This window comes from Solea senegalensis, linkage group LG9, assembly GCF_019176455.1.
Source record: "Solea senegalensis isolate Sse05_10M linkage group LG9, IFAPA_SoseM_1, whole genome shotgun sequence".
Classification (NCBI taxonomy): domain Eukaryota; kingdom Metazoa; phylum Chordata; class Actinopteri; order Pleuronectiformes; family Soleidae; genus Solea; species Solea senegalensis.
In genome coordinates, this window is record NC_058029.1 from 17,911,463 (window position 1) to 17,936,014 (window position 24,552).

Consider the following 24,552-nt stretch of genomic DNA (forward strand, 5'->3'; position numbering starts at 1 on the left):
AACTCTCAGTTACAAAATACACCCCTTTATCTGTATCTGTGTTGTTGTCTATCTCTCACTTTGTACAAGATTTATTCAAATCATTAACTCCGTTTGACCTCTTCAAAATGCCAGTCTTTTGATAAACTCATTTCTTCACATGAACTGTCACAGTTTTTCGGTTTTGACCATGTGTACATAGTTTCTCTTTCACACACACTATTATAGGCGCCTCTCTACAGATGATGTCAAGTGGACATTGTTTAGCAAGCGCTGGAACAGGAAAGAGAAGGGATGTCGTAGGAGGACACAATAGGAGAAAGAAGAGGAGGAGAATGTGAGCGGAGGTGGAGGACAGTTAGGAGTAAGAGAACAAGATTCAAGACTTGGAGAGGAAGCAATGTGGAAGCTGCAAGTGTGGATGTGGGGAGGACTGAGGTGAAAGGGTGGGGGAGAAGAGAGAAGACCAAATGATCCAGAGAACGAGAAAAAGAAAGAGAAGTGATGCTGGATTGAAATCTGTCACATTCAGAGGGGAAGCAGAAGGAGGACAACAAAACAAAGTGTAGTATAGAGGAGAGAGGAGGTAAGGACAAGAGCATAGAGGACACTGGGTAACACATGGGGGATGGAAGAGTGGGAGAAAGTCATATGGGAAGAGTATAGAGGAGAAACATAGGGGAAAATGTATGTCAAACATAGCCTGAGGAAAAGTGAAAAGTGATTAAATACAGACAGGGAAAGTGGAAGGACAAGCAGAAAACAAAACAGACAGAAAAGGTTTCCTATTGAATCCTTAAAAAAAGAGGTGTGTTTGGGTGAAGGTTATAGGATGATCACTCCTCCCCCTGACCTCTCCTTCCCTCACCTCTCTCTGCTTGTCTTGCTTGTTGTCTCTCTCTTTCTCTCTCTCTCTCTCTCTCTCTCTGTCTTGCTGTGTAATGTTAGACCAGTGGAAGGGAAAATCACCACAGTCAGCTCTTCTCGTGGCTTTCTCTGTTCTCGCTTTTCACATTGTGTCATGTTATTCATGCTCACAAAATGGAAAATGTTGCAGAACTTATGCACCCTAATTAAACACATTTTTCCTCGGTAGTTGCTGATTCTATTCATGCAATCTACTTTATTTCTGGAGCCATGATCAAAGTCACATTTTTTTCTGTCTTTTTTTCTTCTTCTTTTCTTCTTTTTTTGCTGCACTGCTGATCCATTCTCAATGGAGATTTGTGAAACATTTGCTTCTTTTTTTTTTTTCTCCTTTTCACATTTTTAACCCGGAAGGGTCTGACATCCAATTGTATGAGAGAGAAGAATTTTCTTTTTACAATAGATACATTTATATACACAAATCTGTATTACACTGCAGCTTTCAAGATTAATCCTGTGTGAAAGCTTTGCCGTTCTTCTGCAGGATTTATATGGCAGATGTGTGGGTGACCAGTGAATGTATGTATCTACTATATCCTCTTTTTGTTCACTTGCTTCATGCAGCTCTCTCAGCAGATCTATCATTAATGGTCATTGAATCCAATATGGCAGTGACAAAGGCCACTGTTCGTTGTCTAATGTGGAATCAAGTCACCCTCTAGCAGTGAGTGTGGCTCATCGTCGTCTGCTTACTCTGCCGTCCTTTGCCTCAAAGCACGAAATCCATTCTGCTGTCCATTTATATGCTGAAAATAAACTGTCACTCAGTTCATCAGCCAGTGAATGACTGCCTCTTCTGTTTCTGCGTGTCTGTTTGTGTGGTTGAGGTTTAAGAATTGTGTGAGCAGCCTTGGTGCCTTGTGGTACCACAAACACTCAAAACTGTGTGTGTGTGAAACTGTCAATTTATCTTGCCCAGCTCCATCCAAAAAGACAGACAGCCCATTGAGGCGTATGCTGCACAGAAAAATAGCAACTCCAACTGACAAACATACTTTAGTCAAACACAGCCAGCCACAGAGGGATGGGGTTATGCATTTAAATTAGAGAGATATTGTTAACTTATTCATACTTAGTGCACTTTTTTGTCTGTGTGAAATTGTTTTTGTTTTTTTATTTGTTTTAATAGTGCTTGATTCAAATGATCGATTAATGCTGCAGTGTGAGACAGACTCTCCCTGAGGGGTGACTGTGGCTGTGTTAGCGTGAATGAATCTGAATTGTGTTCAGATGCAAAGGCAGTGTTTTGTGCCCATAAATACTGTCATTCTGTCTGATTCTCATGTCACACTGAGGAGCAAAAAGTGTGTGTGTGTGTGTGTTGCGTCTGTTGCTCATGCCTAACCAAGAAAAAAATACTGAGATCTGCAGATCTATACAAAATAATGAATCCAGTGTTCGCAGCCAAAACAGTCTTGGCAAAACTATGAAAGGTTATTTAAAACATCAGCATTTCACTGCCAACAAGTAGATAATTGAGATGTTACAAGGATTTGACATTTATTTTTTTCTGAAATAGAAATATACAAAAGCAGCGTCTGGAATGTGTAAAAACAAGGATCATTAAATCTCAATGAATTTTCTTCACAAAATCGAAGAAAACATATCTTGCAGTGGTCAGGTTTACCCCTCTGACGAAGAAGCGTGGGAAAGTTTCAAGAGCACAGAGACGGTGAATTAAAGCAATATATCAAAGACCCATTCACAGGTTTATTATGCATGTGAGGTGGTCCAGTGCATATCGAGGAGGAGTGAGACACAACCCCAGGTTATCAGTGATCAATTTGCTTCCCAATTATCTCCAAAAAGAAAAGTCTAGTGTTGTTACATGGATTATATTCTGGCTGACAATATTGGGTCTCAAGCAGCTTTGTCTGTGGTTTCCATGGTGCACCCACCTGTGTCTGTCCTCGTGTGGGGCCCCATGTTATTGAAACTATATGGGACCACATAATCTGCTTCAATCCCATGCCCACTTAGTACCCAGGTGAAGCCTGGAACGGGTACTAAGTGGGCATGGACTTGAAGTGGACAAATACGGGTGGGTCCACCAACTATAACACTTATGGGTATGGGTATCTGCTACTTCACTAGCCTTTTATGATCTGTCGCCTTTAGTTATTCCATTTTATGTTAACTATGAAGCAGCATTATCATTGTTGTCTAAATGCAGTGTTCACTGTCTTTGGTACATGACAACACATCCTGAGAGAACATGCAGAGACTGTAGTGTTCTCTCTCTTTTCTTCTTGTAATCCTTATCTTTTCATCTTTCTCTACCTTCTGAGTGTCTCATTAACTTTTTTCTAACACATTTCCTTTTGCTTTTTTCTAACCTCCTTATCTTCCTTTTACCTCTCTCTCTCTGTCTCTGCTGTCTTTGTCTCTATCTCTGTCTCTTCCTCTCTGTTCCCCGCCTGGCCACACCAGCTGAGAAAAGCTGTGAACATGAAATAAATTATGAAGCATTTCTATTGCTGCTACACCTGTAGTGACTGCACTGCTGAGAATGATGAAAACAAAAGCAATGAATCAAGGCAACTCCACAAGTCAGCAGCAGTAGTTCTGCAGAAGTATTCTGTAGTCATTCTCTGAAGAGATGAGGGCAGTGCCACTAAAAATAAACCTTAATCCCTAATGCTTTTTGATAGGTTCAATGGTCTAATGTTGCGAGCCAGAATATACTGCGCTTACAGAACTTTGACTCTTTATAGCAAGGGCCGTCACAGTGACTGCTGTGGATGGCAATCCACTGTCACAACCACATATGACTTTGTATTCAGACAGAAACAGTGGCAACTGCACTGGTGATGTGGCTCTTTAAGAGCCGTGGTGAGTGGCTGATGCTGATGAGCTGCGTAATGTGTCGAGTCATTTCCTGTAACTCCAGTATTGTGTAATATATTAAGTAATTTTGCTGTTTTTATAAAGCATATACGTTTCTCTCCCACAGTCCAAAAACATGCCGATTTGAGGATTAGGTAAATTGGACACCAATACTAAATTGATGTGGGTGTGAGAGTGTGAATGATGCAGGGTTCATGCGGATGCTCAAAAAGTCTTAAAAGGCATTGAATTCATAAATCTAAAAAAAGGCCTTAATTATTATTAAAATGTCTTAAATACCTCTTTCAAAAGTCTTGAACATGTTGTAGGCTTTAATGATTTTTTGTAGGTGAAAATCTCAAAATAATTGGTAACAGTTATTGGGGGGAAAAAAAAAATCAAATGCCTCTTTGTGTCCTTGTGATGGACTGGCGAGCACCCCCGCAACCGTCATGTGGAGGATAAAGCGGTAGAAAATGGATAGATGGATGGATGGATGGATGTTGGCACTACATGCTTAAATGTGTGTGTTGACCAAGTATGTGTTCAGTGTGTGATTGATTTGTTTTATTTATCTTTTCTTTTCTATTTTTAACCACATATATAATGAGCTCTAACCCTAACCGGTGCACTAAATTTAGTTTTATACTCCATGACGAAAAAGCTATCTTGAAAAACGCACGCTCTTGTTGGTTTGTCCACTGGAGCTGCTGTAGAAACATGCCAGTGTACGATGTCAGACTTTGTCAAAGCACAAACCTTGCCTAAAGTAGGCTACATATGAAAGGCTTAGTCTAAAATAATATGTGTATTTTTGTTTTTGTTTGAAGGCAGTTGTAAACTTAGACAAACCTAATGATGGTTATTAACTTACAGATCCTCTTTTGTCTGAAGTGTTATTTTGGTTTTGAATGCATTTCCCTCCTGTATTACCTTTTTTTGGGGAGAACCTGGTTATGAATATTAAAATCATCAGAGGCTCACTGTGTTTGTGGAAGGTAAACACATCTGTCACAGCTGTTTACTTGGTAAACAAGTTGGACGGCTTACTGTTTGTTTGTAAACAACTGTGTCACTGCATGATATAAAAGGTCATTAAAAGAGCCTGTCTGATACTCTGTCTGAACTGTCTGCACCTCTCTGTGGTGTTTATTAACAAACACATTTCATTTACATATAAATTGTAGGTCTGTAGTTTTATCCAGTGTAACTCGCAGCGAAGCAAACTTATTTTCATCATCATTGTGAATATAAAGCTCCGTCGTTTGACCTTGTTGTTTCATAAAAAGGGATGGAGGGAAGATTAAGTAGAATATTATATTGGAAATTTAAAAGCTGTTGTTTATTCTCGTGGAGAAAAGATTAGATTTAGTGAGATGTAGATGGTTCAGGAATAAAGCAGAGAATTCAGGTTTTGAGAAATATTATTTAAATGTGTTAAGTTTTAACTTTGGCTTCAAATAAAATCATCTGATATTCGACAAATATCGAATTATCTACAAGATCTGTGTTCTTTTTCCCTTTGACTGATCGCTATTTCAATCACTTTGTGACTTTCTTTAAATAAACCAAGGCAACATATACACCACTATAGCTTTAAAAAACAAAATGTTTTTACACATGTCGACTGTTCGTCATTCATCATTACATCTGTGAAAATGATTGAAAAAGCCCTGTGTTTTTAATTTCAGTAAACTGGCAACTCCACAACAATTACCCCAACAAAAGACATTAAATGTTAAGTACAATGGTTATTGTAGACAATTTACTTAATTGTTGTGTATGATTCTTTTTTTCTGTACATTTGGAAACAAACCATATCAGTGAAACAGTATGCCCCCCTCATTTCTGATGAGGAAAACAAGTCTGGGTTTTAGGTCCATAAATATAAAAGCTCTTCTGTCTCACAGAAACCTAGAAGTAGGGAATGTAGTTTCTCACCCGAGGGCTCAGGCCAATTTAAAACATATTAGTGCTCCTGTCGTGTGGGGATCCAAACTGAGAAAATGTAGTTGCTCAGCCTGAGACACAGCCATGATAAAATTTCCTGGAACAAACAGGATTAGGAAGCATCCGTCAACCAGCAAAAATTCAGTTCGTTCTCCGCTGTTGTGGTTAGCCATGTGGTACAGACCGAACTTCTTGTTTAGTGTGTCCTCAACATTTAACCACTGTTATTCAAATACAGTCAGTTATAATCCACTTATGTAGATGCAAAGAAGTACTTCTGCGTGTCAATCCCTTGGGAAGAATCCACAATGGGAAACCCGACGGAAGCAGAAGAGTCTGTCAACACTGAACTGTTTACATGTTTGGGATTTTGACTGTGTGTACACACAAAATTGCAGCATAATTTATATGTGTGTGTGTGTGTGTGGCAGAGTGGCACTGATCCAGTGACCTGACAGCTCTTCCTGTGGGAGTGCGCACATCCCTGTCATTACTGCAGTACCCACCGCTGATCGACTGCTTTCAGCTCAGTTCAGGAGATGTCAGCCAGTCAGTCACACAGTTGATTTCAAGCCAAACTCAACACACTTGAGTGATGCTGACAGCACTGGCTGGCCATTGATAAATTATGAAGCTTCTTTCATTAACGCTATTTTACCCCGAGAGGTTATTGACCTACCTGTAGAGTCTGTTTCTCACTATTTCAGCACGGTGCAGTGGGGTGTTGCACATCTGAAAAATAGTCAATAAATCCTGTGCTTTGGCTAAAGCCAACCACTCCCACAATTCATCAGGAATAAAAAAGCCACACGTGCTTTCTGTATTGTTTCCCCCAGGCCAGTTGTAAACCATTTGGTAGTTTTTGTTCATATAATTTATTATTTCATGTAGTTTTCTGGCACATTTATATTAAAATAAAATAATTTCACAGGTGCATTACCTCCCACAGTTCGCACATAAAGGACCACAGTTGCCTTGCAGCAAAAAGACACAGGTTTTGTGACCCTATGTGTGTGTGTAGGTTTTCTTTAACTTCCTCCAGCAGTCCTAACGCATGCAGAGGTTAATTGACACTCTAAATTGTTTACCCTGGCACCAGCATAGTAGATGATGAATTAATGAACTTCATATACTGAGTTTTATTTATTGATTCAGTTAGTATTCATTTGTAATAGTTAGCTGACTTTTTTATTCTTGGGGTGGAGGACTAACAACAACAAAGAAATGTCATTTTATTTGTTCTTCTGTTTGGAGTTCATTCTTCTTTTTGATTGAATTGCGGCTGTAGATATTTCATAGACAGACAGCTTCTGAGTGTTTAAAGTCCTACATGTCTTTGAGTCATCTATACAGTATGTTTACATTTTAATTAGTGCATGAATGTTGTGGCCACATCCAGGGAACTAACACACCAATGTGGGTGTGTAGAGCATGTAATGAAACACAATTTCGAGTGCTCTGATTGTTAAATGATTCACCCCATATTACACACCCACTGTGCTGATTAAATGTAATGATGTTTTCATGTTGGGACAAAACCTGGGACCTAAATAGAGAAAAAAGAATAGCAGCTCCCATTTGACACAATAGGAATGCAGCAACTGTTTCAACTCATTTCCTAAATCGTTCCAATCAACAGTTTATGACACATTGTTAAGCACAGCAACTTCTCTCTCTCTTGCTCTCTCGCTCTCTCTCTCTCACACACACACACACACATACTGAACTGTTTCCTTGTAAAGGATTGTTCTGCTCAGCACCTTCACATCTGATTAATTGACTTGTCAGCATGGTATTTTTATCCTGCTCCCCAGTGTATGTGTGTGAGCCTGTATGCATGCGTGTGTGTGTGCACGTGTGTGTGTGTGTGTGTGTGTGTGCAGTCCTTCCCAGTGTCCTCTCTGTACTGGTGCTACTCTCTAGGTGTTGTGGCAATCCAACCTACAGGAGAGAGAGAGAATATTTGTATGTACATGAACCTTTGTGTGCCTGTACATTTGATGAGCAGGCCTAGAGGGAGGTTGTTTTTTTGCTGTGTGCAGGACTTTGATTGGCCAATGATTCGGTCTGTGTGTGTGTGTGTGTGTGCAAGACAGAGAGAGATTGTAGGTTAGTAAAAAAAACATGGTGTATGTTTGAGATGTGATTTATGGAGTACTAATGTGAAGCTGTGATACACTGTTGACTGGAGAGTATCTGTTTTTATGAATGAGAATGTTGAACCTGCAGAACAAAAGACTGAGGCAAAATTGCACAATTAAAAAACCTGAGAGTTGATGTAACTGGATAGATAGGTATAGTGTGGAAAAATAGGTTGTCAAAGCAGTTCTCTTATAATTGAAGTCACAATGTACCGCATTGCAAAATGTCTTCAATCAGTAATATTAAGCCAGAGAAAATCTATTTCTAGTATTGCTTTCATGCATAGTTTGTCTTCCACATCGATGGTCAAAGTCAGTTTACAAGACACAAGAAGTGCTGATTGGTTGATTCATCATATATAAATCCATGCTGCTTGTCCACATTGTTAAATATCATTAGTTACCAATATTCTGAAAGTACTACACCGACCAGGAATATACAACAGAACTATATTCACCAAATGTAAATATTATGAAGTAGAATTTTAGTTCACACTGCCCCAACATGTCACTTTTATTACATCTTACAAACATTATAGTGTTCTGTAGCATGGTAAAACAGGTTAAATATAACATTCTAACATGAACATGGGATTTGAAGAGCTGCCATTTACCAGGCAAGTAGATTCTTGCAAATATTCTACTGGGTTGCCTGATGGGCCAGATGTGTCTCAGTGCTGTGTCCAAAAACCAAGATCCTGCAGTCCAACTACAATATGTTTGTGCACAGTTTACCTCATGGCCCTGACTAAATAAATCAATGAATTAAACTCAACTGGCACTTGATTTTTCTCAGCAGTAGTGACAGCCATTTCTTGCTGTAGTGATTTTATTAATCACCAATATAACCAATTTAGTATTGTTTAATTTCCCTTGCAGCTGTAGCCTGTAGATTAATATTTCACACTGAAATACAAAATGTACTGTTTAACACAGATGCTTCTTTGCATTGCTGTTTTTTTTTCTCCTTATCCGCTTAAGGGATTATTGTTGTTGTTTGTTGTGCTATGACACAGCACAGCTCTCTACTCCCCAAAATACTGATGTTTGCACCCAACATCTACACATAATTGAAAAGTGATGTTCACGCAAACACACACATGCAACAATAAAGTACCTTTTTTTTTGTTATTGTTCATCTGATTTGTATTAATGTTTTTTTTTGTAAACCAATAAGTATGATTTAGAATCCATCTAGATGTCAAACTTCATGTACATGTTTCAGCTTGTGTTAGTGGAGTCATGAATGAGTACAAAGTCATGCAAGTAGATGCTGTTAACAATGTCACGGTGTGCAGAATCCAGAGAGAGATTTACTGTGGGGAAGTGTTCTGGTGTGGTGTTCCACTACTGTGACTTTTTACTGATGGGGTCTTTATATACATTCAGACACATACATCATTGTATTTAATGGGATTCTCACCAAGATGGGAAAAGACTGCAGACACAGTAAGCAACACTTTCCACCACACAGCACTTGCTGAGATCCTTGTTGTTGAACTATTAAAAACAATAAACATCTGGTTTTCTGTGGACCACATATTGCCACAGTGCATTGCAGCATTTGCTAATTAACCACGTTTATGTACACACACACGTGTGTGTGCACGCACACTCAGCTTTTTAATACAAACACTTTTGATTACACTCTGTTTCTCAGTGGACTGCATACACACTCAGAGGAATTAGCATACACACATACACCCACTAAATATAGACAGGCATTAAAGAGTTTGAAGACATTAAGAGAAACACATAAAGAGCATTAAAACTCCAATTCCCAACCTCCCACTGGGGCAATCCCAACTCTTTTCTTGTCTTTAGAACCAATCAGGATAGAGCTAAATGAGCCTCAGTCATCAGAGGACTGACTGATTGGTTTGGGGCTTTGAGAATGATATGAAGAACCTCTGAGAAACCCACTAATTTCAAGTAAAAAAAGACATGTTGAAGTAGAGTTTGTTTACATGCCCTGTGCCAGTTCTTCTAGTCATCATTCAGCAAGGCCTGGCTCATAGTGTTAGATATGTAGTTTAAATTCCAAACTGGTGAAATATAGCAGATCAGCTCACTCATCTTGTTTACATGCACAGTTTAATCGAGCTAAGGCCATAGTCCGACTAAGACAGAGTATACATGTGGAAGAGAAAATGGATTTATTGGCTGTGTATGTCTGACTACGCCTCAGTAGGTGGTGCTGTATCTCTCTATAAGCGAGTGCATATTGAATCAGTTTCCTGTTGACCTTGACGTCACAGAAAACCAAGCCAACAGCGAGATGGACGGTGAAATGGATTGTCTCGTCTCTTCATCAGTCCATCTATCTGACGCCATTTTTTTCTTTGTTCTTTCAAAGCAATATCACTGCAGTTTATTCGTCGTCTCCTTTGATTTGCGGGTCGAACACCCGGGGTGGACATTTTGGTGCATGTGCAGAACCAAGTCTGACTCTAGTCTGACTAAGTGTATACATGCAGGAGTAATCGGACTATGAATTTGATTATCCAGGTATGTTAGCCCGACTAAGACCAGCTTGATTTTAGTCATTAAGACCAAATTATCGCCTTAGTCCTACTGAAATCAGACTTAACAGGCATGTAAATGCACTGACTGATGCCTCAATCGAATTTAACTCCCTTTACAAAGTATGCCTTTGTTTGCTTCAGACTAACCAACAAAAAGTCCTTCTCCATGGATTTCCTGAACTTCATAAATTAAATCTTTGTCTCTGTGTCTGTCAGAGCTTCAGCTTCTCTGGCTTCCTGGTGTCTATCTGCTGCTTCAGGAGACTCCTGGGCCAAACAGGCCAATCTCCTTTGGCCTGGCAGCTTCCCTGCCGTTCACCAGCCACACCACAGAATCTTACATAACCATTTCATTGAGGTTTTCAATCAAAATGAATTGTCTATGGAATAAATGTTGCTACATTCAGTCATCTACTGTGCTATCACGTGCAAAACAGAACAAATAATCTTCCTCTAGTTGTGTGTGTATTGTGCTTTCTAGATAGGTTTAGTGCACTGGAGGGTTGACACAATTATTTTCAACCTCTGTATTTGATTTAAAATACTGTTCTAGGTTTACTGTGATTTAACTGTGAGAGTGAGTTGCTTGATTACTGTATGTGGACGGCAGATGAGATGAGTTAGAATGCTGTTTGGTCTCGGTGTGTTTTTAAAGAGAGGTTAAAGGGGCTGTCTCTTTGAGCTGTTAGTTTTAGCAGAATCAGTCTGTGGACTCCTGTCATATTAGCAGGGATGAGGTGTTAGCTGGCAAAGTTAGAAGAGATGTTTTCCCTCCCTGGACGCTCCTGGGAGGATAAACAGGCCATCCATAATTAACAGCCGCTCCGCCTGCATTCTGATCCACTCTGCTTTAAAAAGAACAACTGTCACCATCGGTTAAAGAGAGCGCGTGAGAGAGGGATAAGGAGATCATGCACACACATGCAGGTTTACACAGCTGTTCCTCTTAAGACATTGTATTGATTTCCATTTATTTGAGTAACCTACCCAAATCATATCCCTAAACTTAATAATAACCAGTTAATGCATAGCCCAAAAATGACCCTCACCTTAATTCAAATCTCAATCCTAAACTTAACCAGCTCTTCATATATTATGTTGTGTCTGTTTAGGACCAGGTTTTGACTACTGGTTCTGACAAGGTCAGTATTTATGGAAGAAAAGGTCCCAAAGAGGCAACAAATGAAGGCACACAGATGCACACATATTTAATGCAGCAAACACATTTTATCTCTGGCTCGGGAATGAAGAGTGACTGGTTTTATATTTAGTGAAAATGCATTCAGCAGTGAAAAAGGGAAACTTCCACTTTGTGCTTCTTCTAATACAGGAATACATTCATCTAGAGCTTTTATGGCATTAATATATTCACCTGTTGCACGTATCAAATTCCAAAAGTATGCTACTTTGTCGCATGCTGGAAAAAATTTAAATCTAGTGCAATATAACAATGGATTATGGACAGATAGAGAGGGAGCACAAAGCTGTGATTTAAAAATTTGCTTCCATTTTTGCAGCCTTGCTGAAGCAGATTTGTTTAGAAAAACACTTTATGTGCAGATAGCCATCGATAAATGTATTTGTCTGAGGAAAATAGAATAAAAAAAAATCATGTGTAGTAATCATAGTATTGAGTAATGCACAGAAACACAGACCACCTGACAACTGCTAGAAGCTAAGTGGAGGAGAGAGCTCTGTATGGACAGCTATCGATACTGACTATACTCACTGTGTGAATCACCTGTAGAAAACTAAACATTATCATAATGAGCCATGCAGGCAGGATGGGCTGGTGACAGGTACGGCAGTGAATCAAGCCATTCACTCCAGATTAAATGACTAGTTCATAACAATATTGCAAGGGCTTAAGACACAGTTTTTTTCGGTTTCTTTTGTGGGGAATTAGTTATATGTGAAATCTCATTTCCAGCCTATTCATAATAAATGGGTGTTGTTATGAGATGCATGCATCAGAAACCAGGACAGTTGTCACGGGGACGGTGAAATAACAGTTGATAATACTGAATGTTTCTGGCATAGAAAAGTAGTACTGTTCCTTTGTGTCCTCACTCCTACCTCCTCAGTGCCTCCCCCTTCTCTTCCCTTGTGTTTTCTCTTCCCTCTCTTCCTTCCTTTTGCCCCATCTCTCCATAATTTACCCCTCACACCCGTTCCCCCTTCCCATTCTCCCCTCTTCTGCAAATCTATATGCAATCATCTCACTGCAGCAGCCTAATTTCAATGTGGAACAAATGTTGTGACAGACTTAAGGTGGATATAAATCCTTATCTGCAGAGTAAGAACTGAATTTTCCTGCTCGAGTGACCTGCTGACGAACAGAGGAAGAGCAAGAGAGAGAGTGAGAGGTGAATGAAAGACAGAGGGAGGGCACAAGCTTCATCTGAATTAATCAAACCTTTTTGTTTGTGCATTAGCCGCCCTGGAACACGTAATTCCTCAATACCTTAATGGAGTGACATCCAAGTGTGGTTTGAACTTCAAGCACAGCACCATAAATTATCACCTTACGTGTAATTTGGCCCTTCAAAACAACAATACAGCTGTAGAAAATAATTTCACACAAAGCTGATTTAGAATTCCACACAGTATAGCTGTGTTTGGATATTATGTCACCCGGTGACCTCCCCATGCTGCACACAGGAAGTTACTTGGTTTTTGTAAGAGTCTGACATAAAACAATAAGGCACTGTACATATAGACAACATTCTAGAGAGCAGAGAAACCCAAAAATTCACACAATGAGTAAGCACTAGGCATCCTTTTTAATAGGAATAAATCTCTGACAGAACCAGATTTAAAGATGTGCAGCCATCTGCCTCGACCGGTTGGGGTGAAAGGAAAAATGGGGGACAGAGGAGTCTGTCTGATAGTATTGCTTGACAGACCCTGTTTTCAAATGAAGGACACAACACACATGTTATATTGTTTTTGTTTAGAATAATAACATCATCAACAACAAAAAACATATGTTTCATAAATAATTATATTGTCATTCTGCTAAAACAGGACAGTGAGGACACAATCCTGACATGTAAAAGAGCACAGTTGTTGAAAAGACTTAAAAAGGTTTGATTTTGAATTACACCAGTGCAGCATAAAGCCAAGACAGACAATAGACAGGAAGTTTAAGAGCATAATGAACAGACTCTTCTATTTAAGATACTAAACTCAATGCAGACTGATGTATTATTGTTTTTTGTTCTTAATATCAGTAAATTCTGGATCCTACATGTCCCATGATGCAACCTTTCAGCATCTGCTATTAAACCCTTTTACTCTCGACAGTAATTGCAAGCAAAGATGACCTTCATTTTTTTGTTTTACCAAATCACAGAGCTTATGAGTAGAATATGTGGAAGCTGTTAAATGTCAACTACTCAGTTTATCATTAAAAGGAAGGGGGCTTTAAGAAAGGAAAAATATGACTTCATGTAAAATAAATGTCGTAATATACTGTCAGTCCATACTTATTGTTGACTTTCAGATTGTACTATGTCTCAATATCAATGAAGGGATGGTGAGAGGTGTAGTGTAATATTTTGGTCTTATTTACAGCTCTCTCTTTGCTGGTCTTCCCATAGGGCTAATGAAAACCAGTTTCTGTCAAGAATATCTTGCACGGAAATGAGTCCCAGCAGCAAAGCTTGCTTTAATTGTTTGCTGCAGACAAAGGAGTTGTTTATCATACAGTTTGCAAACCTCCAAACCAAATTGTTTTTTTGAGGGGGGGGTTCATTCAGTCTGGATGATCCTGATTGCTGCTGTTATAGTAAAAATACATGAATGTTTAATAGTCTGCAATGCAGAGATAGTGTTTCTGATAGTCACGCTGAAATCTGTGTGTACATTTGTTTGCATTCGTCAGTGACAGACAGAGACAGAAAGATGGAGAATGAGTTGGAGGCCATTGGGGTATTTGTCATTAAAGACATGTATTTTATATAGTCACATTTTCATTGATTGTCTTATTTTACAATCATCCTCAAAGTCAGACTCATATTTCTCATAATCCCTGAGCTGCACAACAATCCTGTTTCATAAAAGGATTCTGATTCATATGGTGATTTATTCTGCCAACAGGGAAATTGATATGAACGCTGATAGTACTGCCAAGTCCTCCAAGAACATACTTAAAGAGGACAGGACTGACTTTTTAAGTGTAAATAAATCAATTAAACATACAGAGCCTGGAATAAAACACATCTTCTGAGGCTATGAGCCCATTTTCTAGTTCAGACTTGAAGATGTTGTTATTAAATGGAGCTCAATGAACATCATCAACTGCAATTTGCATTGTCAATTAAAGATGCATAGTAATTACATTTATACTCAACACTACTGTATGTGGTATATTATCATACCAGAATGGCAGCAGTTATAAAATGCATTTTTAGTGCATTGATGTTTCAATTGCATTATCACCCATTCATTTATCCTTCATGAACAGTTGTCTACTTGTCCAGCCGACAACTATTAGGACTCTCTTGGTCCTTGTAAGGAAAATGTAAGAGCGTCAACATGTTCACCAGCTGCTTATTGTATAATGTGGTGCTGAGCAGGTAGTGATGTGGGTTCATTTGAACTTTTTTTGCCATTGAACTGCAAGTGACACATTTACTTCAATCACAAATGCATAATTATATATCCATGCATCATCTATTCATTACTCTGTCTTATTAAAAAATGAATATTAATTTCAGAATACATTATTAGAGGCATGTAACTTTGTTTATTTATTTTTGTCATGTAAACAGATTATTTGATTGTAGTGATCTGAACAAGAAACATGACACAAAGAGCTATGCACACGATGCCAATGTATAGAAAAATGAAGACACACACGCAAACAGCAGAGACAATAATAATGAGAAGAAGTAAATCTATTTCTCATAGATTGATCATGTTTGTTGCTGGCTGGGTGCTGGTTACAATTATAGACTGTATATGAAATATGGTTTCAAAACAAACTCCTGTTTTAATGCCAAAAGATTCACAATTTGACCAACACTGTAACAGTTTTCTCAACTGGAAACCCACAACTGCAACCGGGCCCTTATTGGACAATAGCAGCTGTCCACTGGTGTCCACTCACTCATATGTGCCATGCTTTATTGACCATTTCTGTCTAAATGACTGACGTCATGTCCTTTTAAAGAAGACCTGAGACTAGCACAAAATAATGACGTCAAACAGACATCAAACAGTGGAGTCAACCCCTGGTGGCTAACTGCTTCTTCTGCCCTACTTCACTTTTCAAACTGAGAACTACATGATTTTTTTTATATGCAGTCAATGGGGAGATTAAATACCGCAGGTAACTAACTGAATGGATACAAGTGAAAAATAAGGCCATTGTGATTATGTACTGTGAGTGTGGAACAATGACAGGAAGTGAATGGACTTGCAACGACAGAAACATGTAAATGCGTTTTAAGTAATCACATCCCTAGAAACTCATGCTGTTGTCTTTATGTTTTACAAAACATACACTGTAGCTAATGGACTTGTGAGCCTGAACTGAATCAGATTTTTCACACTTTATCAGAGGAGACAGGGTCAAGGCCAGTACCTGGTTTGTGTTTGACACATGTTTTGAAACCAAATGTAACTAATCCGAGTGAGTTATTTGTGACAGGAGCATACAGTATACAGTATATTCCCTGTAGAAGTGTCATACTGCAATGCATGTTTGTTTGATATGTATCTACAGCTGCTCTCTTAGTGTGTGTGTGTGTGTGAGAGAGAGAGAGAGTACATCTTCCTACCAGCACAGAGTTTGTTTTTGTAAATGTATTCCAAACTCTGTGGCTGACTTTGTTATTGTGCTTTGTTTACCCTAAGGCACATATACACAAACACACACAGGTGACTGTTGCTTTCTGCCATGTTGCTCTCCCGAGGGCAGTCGCAGAGCAGTAATACACAGGACACAGACAGACACAGACACACACTCAATAACCCTCACTTCACCCGATATGTCACTGTGGAATTGAGTATTTTGTAGAAACATTTATAATAAATGTGAGTTTCAGGCAAACTTGGCTCAAATTGGTTTTAGCAAAGAGAGAGAAAACTTGTTCATTTAAAAAGTTGAATTCAATTTTGGTCATTTACTGTTGAGGCAAAAATTATTTTCTGTAAAGGTCCATGCTATGACCTACATGTAGCATCTTGTACCATTCAGAAAAAAAGACAGTAAAAGAGGAAAAGGCTCATAATTCAAGTACAACCAAACCAAATTCTTTAGTTTCTTATTTTTGTCATTTCATTTTCCTTCCCTTTGGTCATCATTTTTAATATCTTTGTCATTTGTTGCTGGAATCATTTTTATTTCGTCTTCTCATTTTTGTGTGAGTGAGACCATGACTAACAGGTTGCTGCTGTTCAGCGCTGCAGCCAATCCCTTTAGGTCCCTCTTTCTGCTGCTTGTTTAGCGACCTTGACAGCCTTTTTCTGTCCCTCTGAGTCTCACTACCCCCATTCCTCCTTTGCTCTCTTTCCCCACTCTGTCTCTGTCTCTCGTTCAGTTCCTCTCTGATCTTCTCTCTGTTCTTGCTTTTGTCCAGGTCTTTTCTCTTTGCTCCATGTTTATCAACACTGGCTGCTTTTTTTCCCATATTTTTAGGAGAAATCATCTCTCTGCTCCCTTTGTCCTCTTGTCTCGCTCCCCATTCCCGTCCTTCTGCTCAATAAATTGTCCTCCTCTTGAACCATTCTTCCTCATCCCTATTCCCAACCTCATTTGTGTTGTTGAGTTTTATCACAGTGTTTAACACAAACACTGTGTTTATTGGATTGTGACAGTTTTGGGTGAATGGTTGTTTTGTTAAGACCATTTTAGATTACAGTACTGTAACAATGGCAATGTACTGCAAGTTCTAACTTCATAATAACAATTGTAATGTATGTTTGTAGTTATAATGAGACATATTACAGTAATACCGTGTTATTTCTAAAGTAATATCCAGGTACCTTGGTAGCATCAGTGTTATATCTTCACTTGACAATTGCCATGAATCAAAATTGATAATTACCACAAAAAAAGGTTGAAATTCATCCTCCCTAATGTTCCACAGACATTTTCCAATGGTATTACAAATATATTACTTGATAACTGCTGTAGAACTAATGCATTACTATATTACTTCCCTGCTATTACCAGACTTTTACCATATTGTTATTATACTGTAATGTAAAATGTTTACATCATGGTACATTAAGTTTGACAGTGTTAGTTTAACGTTTTTATTATTATGATTATGGTTAAAGCAAATACTTAGTTGTATAAAACTAAATATCAAATGATATTAATAGATTTGCAAGTGTTGGTTTACTGTATCACATTTAATGGAAAACAGTTGTGTCTCAGGCCACTGCAGTGCATCATTTATTGTCTCAGTCAAGGTTACATGTGTTGCCTTTGTTTCATGAGAGTAGCGCACATCCTTTTAGCCCTTGCACCCGCAGCTATTTCCCACAGTGTTATGTGGTTGATTTTGTCACAACAGACATTATGAGAAAACACTGTATTAAGGCTGCTGTGACTGAGTTTTATTCCTAGTGAGTGTTATGACTCACACCAGGAAATCAACTGAAATAACTTCAAACATCCTCTAATGTATGATCAGCATGAGCCAGCCAACCCTTTAGCTCACCTCGTCCCATTTGTTGTTCTCCTCCCCAATGCCACCTACATCCCTTCTCTTACCCCTCTCCAACCTCCCCACATCCTATCCCTTCATATTTGTACCTCCTTTCTTCCCGCTTCCTCCCTCCCTTCTTTGTCCTCACTTCTCACTTACACCATCTTCCTCTCCCCTCTTCCTCTTGCTTGTCTCGTAATCCCTCCTCTCCACCCTAATTTAAACTCTTTGAAGCCTTCAATAAGGCCCCATAATAAGCTTCTCCCTCTCCGGGCAAGAAAAAGGAGCAGCCTCCCAGTTAAATTCTGCCACTGTGTGAGTGCTGGCATATTATTTGTGTGTTCTCTGCTTATTATCGTCTCTGCTTGTGAGCTTTCATGCCTGTGCTCGTGTGTAGCATGTTTGAGAGTGTTTACACTTGTGTGTGTGAGTAGTGTGAACCTAAACACCAAGCAGAGAGCTGTGAGGAAACAAAGGATGATATTGTGGAACAGAAAAATGAAACTTCACTGCAGATTAAACTGTATTAAGTTGGTTATTGATGTTGTTGATGTTAAATTTAACTGAACTGAAGTCAGAAAAATAAATATATTTTAATCTAATCAAAGACAGTGTCAAAATGTAATATATTAACTACTTTTTTTTTTTTTTTTTCATTATTCCAAAGTGGGTGACTCTAAATTCAGAATACTCGTGTCATTTATGTCATTCAAGGATCTCGAGGAGACAAAAAGGGATCAGCAATTGGACTAAACCCCCCTCCCACCTATCACCTTATTAGCCAAGACCAAGAAAACCCTGGAAAAAAAACTCATAAGGGAAACAAAAAAAAGGTCAGTATAAAATATGCATCCCTGAAAAATGTTGTGGAGAAAAACATCAACTCACAAGGACTTTCGAATGTTTTTGCTCTGTTCATCCTCCCTGTTTAATCAGTGTAGTTATCTCAGACCTACTAAAATGACTGCATCATGTAAAGGACATTTGTTTGCGTGTTACATTTTAATAAGATGTAAAAATGTTTACATTACGACTGAGCAAACAATGCAAATACAATTTATACAGCTGCTTATTAGCTGAAAACACCAAGAAGCACCCACAAAAGGTTTAGAAGTGGAATTTTTAACTGTTTTGGTAATACTTAAAAGTCCACACTGGGCAATAGAGGTCCCACACTGGAGCTTTAAATATCCCTAATAATTGCCAACCTACAACTCTCATGACTCTAAACTTAACTAATTCCTAACCCTCACTTAGCCCTTTGAACGTATGATGATCAGCAGAAGTGTCCTCATTACGATGGTTTTTAACGAATTTGCTCTGTACACCACACAGACATCCCTGAAAGACATAACACACACACACACACACACTCACACACACATGCAGGCTTAACAAAGTAAGCATGTGCACACATTCACTAACTCAGGCAGTGCACACTAACAAACACACACAACATGCTTTATCTTCATAATGATAAGCAGACTGCTTGGTGTATACACACTGGCACACATAGAAAAGAGTGAGCAGAGTTTCATCAGGTATGAATGACCTCTCTTCTAAAGTAAGAGACACAGGCAGAGACAGGAAGTAAATATCTCCACCCCTCTGTAGGTAGATATAGTTAAAAACAGAAAGATGGTGAGAAGCCAGTTTGTGGCAAACAAACAGTAACAAACGTTACATGCAAGAGTTAAACTTGCCCATTTCTTGTCTCAAAACGGAGATCGCTGAGTTCTCTCCAAACAAGAAGAGACAAACATTGTCAACCAGAGCAGGGAGCCTGGAGGCTATGAGAGAGCTTTTAGTATGTTGTTGTGTCTGCATGTTGATGTCTTCAGGCAACTTTTTGAGTCAATGTGACAGGATTTTTGTTATGCATTACTGTGGACCACAACATCAGCTACAGTATCAGGCATGTGTCTTTACAATAAGTTAAAAGCAACTCTTAGAGAAAACTGACCCCAATGTAGCGGCTGTACGTCTGTGGTAAGATTTGAACAGTGAAGTGTTTGGACTCCTCTGAATTTGCACATCTGAAAGTTTGCTACAAGCATGAAGCACATACATTTGTACCTACATGAGAGAAATGCACTTTCCTGAGCAGCAGATGGTGGATGTCTGTATTTGTCATTGAAAAAAGGGGAAATCGGAATTAGCAACAGCCAGGAGACAGTTAATGCCTAAGTATCAATCTAGGGGTTATTGAGTCCAAGGAGACAAGAGGTGACAACTCATTGAGAGACGGAGATGTGATGGGCCTCAAAAGAAATCGTGGCACACAAGCAAGGGCAAGCTAATCACTGGGAGAGTAGACTGTAGTCCCAAAGTGAAAAATGCAAATACAGAAAGAGGCAGGCAGTTTGAAAGTTTGAATACTTGAGTATTATGACGACTATACAGCATACCGGCTTCAATATTGCAATTGTCTGTGATAAGCACTGCACGTTACAGAAATAACAATCCTTGAGTCAGCAAAACCTTAAGTAAAATGAAAATGTTTGTCACAGCCGTTCAGTGTTTCATCAGGAGCTTTGTTTTAAATGGAAATAATGAGTTTGGCAAGTGACTCACTCCAAGAATAAAACCAGAATTTATACTTCCTATTTTTTTCCTTCAGCTTTCCATAAGAAAGGAGATGAGAAATGGATTTGAATTGTTTTATAATTAGCACAAAAAATGTGGGAGAAGACAACAATTAAGCTCTTCTCCAGTGACGTTCACTGTCTCCAAGATGGAGATTCATACAGTGAATAATGGAAGTTGTTCAATAAAGGATCTCAGGCTGACTGTTTACTAGTTCCTGCTACAGTCTATGAGTGCGCTGTGAGGGTTAATGACGAGTGTGCATGCATTCATGGGGGGTGTATGAGTATTAGTGTATTAGTTAGTGTTTAAATGGCTTTTATAAACAGAGACAGTAAGAGGATGAGACTGTCTAAAGCAGCTAAAACTCAGATTATCTATTCTGTGATCCCGTTTTACAACACGTACACACTGGCTTCATCACAGCTACATTTTTATGAAAGTGTCAGGTTCTGTTATCCTGTGAGGTGGAGGCATATGTTCTCATCTCTTACTGTACAATCATCTCTTCAATATTGATAAAAAAATCACAACACAGGTTGTTGTTGTTTTTAACAGGAAAGTTAAACAAATACACTTGCAGATGAAGTGGATACTTTGCCCTGAAGCCTTTCATCATTGTGTACTTGATCAAACTTGCACAATACAACAAAATGAAACTAAACATACTCACTTTTCATGAACTACAACTCCTCATCCTGCCATAGCCTTGTCACAATGTCCATTCCTCTCTAATTATTTTCTCTAAAACTCAATGTTTTGCAGAGCCCAGATAATTCAAGCTCATCTTCTGTGACAGAATGACAGATTTTCTCAGTTTCATTTCTGCAGCAAAAACTAAGGGAACAATAGAACACATTAAATACAGGATTTATTGGACTAAAAGCTGATTCACTGAAAAGCTGATTTTGAACAAACTTCTCTCTAGCTGACATTAAGGCCACAAACAGCCCAACTAACCCTAACCCTAATATGTCTAGTCAGAAGGACTGTTTTATCAAGTTACTAATTACCACTGCTGTCATACAAGACAAGCACCACTTTTAATGTTAATTTTAGTTTTAAAAAGTGTCTTACACTAAGGATCAATATTTATCTTTTTTCAGCGACCTCAACAAGTTTTGTCCTTTCTTCCGTTTTATGCATTGTGACAATTGCAGCTCTTCATACACCACAATTCTCTCAGTATGTGTCAGCCCGTGCACCTGACTGCTGCTCTCCTCCTCACACCACTAAGTGATGGTATCCGTGTTTTGTTTGTTTGTATTTCCATTGTTGCACTTGTGTTTCAGGACATGAATGTGTAAGACACACTGACATGACATTGTGGTATCAAGTTGAAGTAAAACAATGTGCATCATTATATTCATAAATATGAAACTACATACAACTCTAAACGTGTTTTACAGACTGTGATAGTGTTGGGCTAAATGTGGAATGTTGCTGTAAAAAAATCAAACATTAAGTCTAAAAGATTTTGTACCATAATCAAACTACTCAATCTCAAGAACTGAAATGACAAGCACTGAGTGCGACAGCAGAAGAAAGCTGTTGTCAGAGAAAGAGGATGTGACTTTCTCAACAAATACTGAACTCATAACACCAGTAGAAAAGATTAGCATGCACATTTTGGGCCAGCACTAATTCAAATGTGCATGAATGCACACAAACATAAGCAGTCAGTTGGGTTTATACACAGACTGTCAACTCACATCCACACAGACTTGCAGAACAGAAAGAAAGAACCCCTGCCAAGTGCTGTCAAACAGCAGGCAGGCAAAGGAGTGTGCTGCAAAAAGACTGGATAAAACACAAGTATGGGCAAAGAGAGGTATAAAAGAAAAGACAGAGAGCTATATCCAGGAAACCGTAAAAAGGGAGAGATGTGAGGAATCGTGATGAAGAAAAAAATGATTCAGACAGAGAAGCCATAATTGAAGAATTAGGATTTAACACCTGGAGCAAATAAGAGCGAGACTAAATTAAACAAAGAACAATGTAAGAGTTGAAATGGTGAAATCAGCAAATATGTACAGTACAGCATATATTTTCAGAACAATTTATATGGACTACTATATACTGGTACTTTGGTTGAATACAAGAATCTGCTTCTTTGTTTACAGAAAGAAAAGAAGAAAAAATGTGATGACCTGTGTTATGACCATCATCACTGAAAACATGCTGACGTGTTCTCAGAGCAGCTCACTGTCCATCACAAAGTGTGAGCCATCTATTTCGCAGCAGAAAGCGTTGTGTAATGACACACACTTGGTGTTGACATCACGTGTACATAATTCAAAGATTACGTTTGTGTGATGATCTCACTTACATGACAACATGAAGCTTGTTTCAGAGCAGGACATTCAAAGAGAGGATGATATTAACTCTTCACCATATTCCACAGAGCTGCAGTCATTGTTAATGGTGAAAGTGGGGGACGGTAGTGGAGCATCAGTAGGAAGCAGTCAGAGACATAGATGTTGTGATAATTGTGGTCTACTCCTGGTGTGGGTGGAAATGAGATCCTGAAATAAATACTTCCTGGTTCTATTTTCAACTAAGGTCAGCGGTGGAGGAGTACAGCATGTGGAGAGGTGTGATGTTGGTTTGTTGGTTTGACCCACACCTGCTGCGTACCCTTCACTCAAGCACCAGAGGATGTGTGTGTGTGTGTGCGTGTGTATGTGTGTGTGTGGATTAATGACCTTGGCTGGGAGTACAATCATGCACAGCCCTGCCACACGTTCAAAAACACAAATACTCTAAATGCTCTCTAACACACCATTTGTTGAGCTGATCACACACACATGTGCACACACTCGCACATGCATGCTCACACACACCTTTCTACAGCAACATTATTTTCAATTAAGAGGACAAGAACAAGACATCGCACACAATGGAACTTTGTTAAATTTCATAGACATTTACAATATAACGTGCATGTGTTTGAGTGTAGGTGTGTGTGACATGTTTTCGTGACCTTCACACACACACGCACACACACACACACGCACACTATAGACTCAAGCAATGAAAGAGATGAGAGACTTACACACAAGCAGTCTGATGACTCAATGCTACACAGTACAGCCTCTATACTGTGTGTGTCTTCTTGTATTTGTAGCTTTGCGAGGACCAAAAAAACATATAAACCATAGGGAGTGAGGACATTTTGGAAAAGTGAGGACATTTTGGCTGGTCCTCACATCTTTAAAGGGCTTTTTCAAGGTTAAGACTTGGTTTTAGGGTTAGAATTGGGTTTCGGTAAGGCTTGGGGTAAAGGTCTAGGGAATGCATTATGTCTACAGGGGTCCACACTTTGAATGCTGCACAAACGTGTGTGTGTGTGTGTGTGTGTGTGTGTGTGTGTGTGTTTGGCTGTAAGGGACCTGTTTTCCCCTGCAGGCTGGTTTGAATCGATAGCACTGGAAAGTGCTGAAATAGCAGCCTGACACACACTCAAACTTACACACACACACACACACACACACACACACACACACACAGTGCGAGAGAGGGAGAGAGAGAGAGAGAGAAGGGTGACTCACTGGTTCTGAAAACATGAACAAGAATGCTGACTTCTGAAACAATGCAAATAGAAGAAGGCAGCGTAGAGAAAGCAAAGAAAGGAGAAGATCACACTTCTGACTCTACACTAATTTCTGCAAATATGCGCAAAGCAGTGAGATTCAGTACTGCTGTACTAAAAATGCTCAATGTGTGTGTGTGTGTGTCCATTTGTTTATACTTGAGGGAGGTGTGCGTGGTGGGAAAATACCCCCATAAATACTTTCCATCTGTTCCCCTTTTCTTCTCTCCGTCTTCTTTATTTACTCTCTTAATGACTATGTTAATTATGACCCAAACTGTGAAAATGCAAGATATGTTATTACAGAGGAATGGTATTCTACCAGGTCCAATTGGAGGACAGAATTGTATTTAGTGCAATAG

At 39.0% G+C, this 24,552-nt stretch overlaps 1 long non-coding RNA gene across 1 annotated transcript in view; it reads left to right on the forward strand.

The window, feature by feature from the left end:
* LOC122774436 overlaps nt 1–18,839 on the forward strand; it is a 77,285-nt gene extending 58,446 nt beyond the window's left edge. The window contains exon 4 of the long non-coding RNA XR_006360991.1: nt 18,727–18,839. This is a non-coding gene — a long non-coding RNA (uncharacterized LOC122774436). The remainder of the gene's footprint in view (nt 1–18,726) is intronic.
* Nucleotides 18,840–24,552: the final 5,713 nt, after the last annotated feature.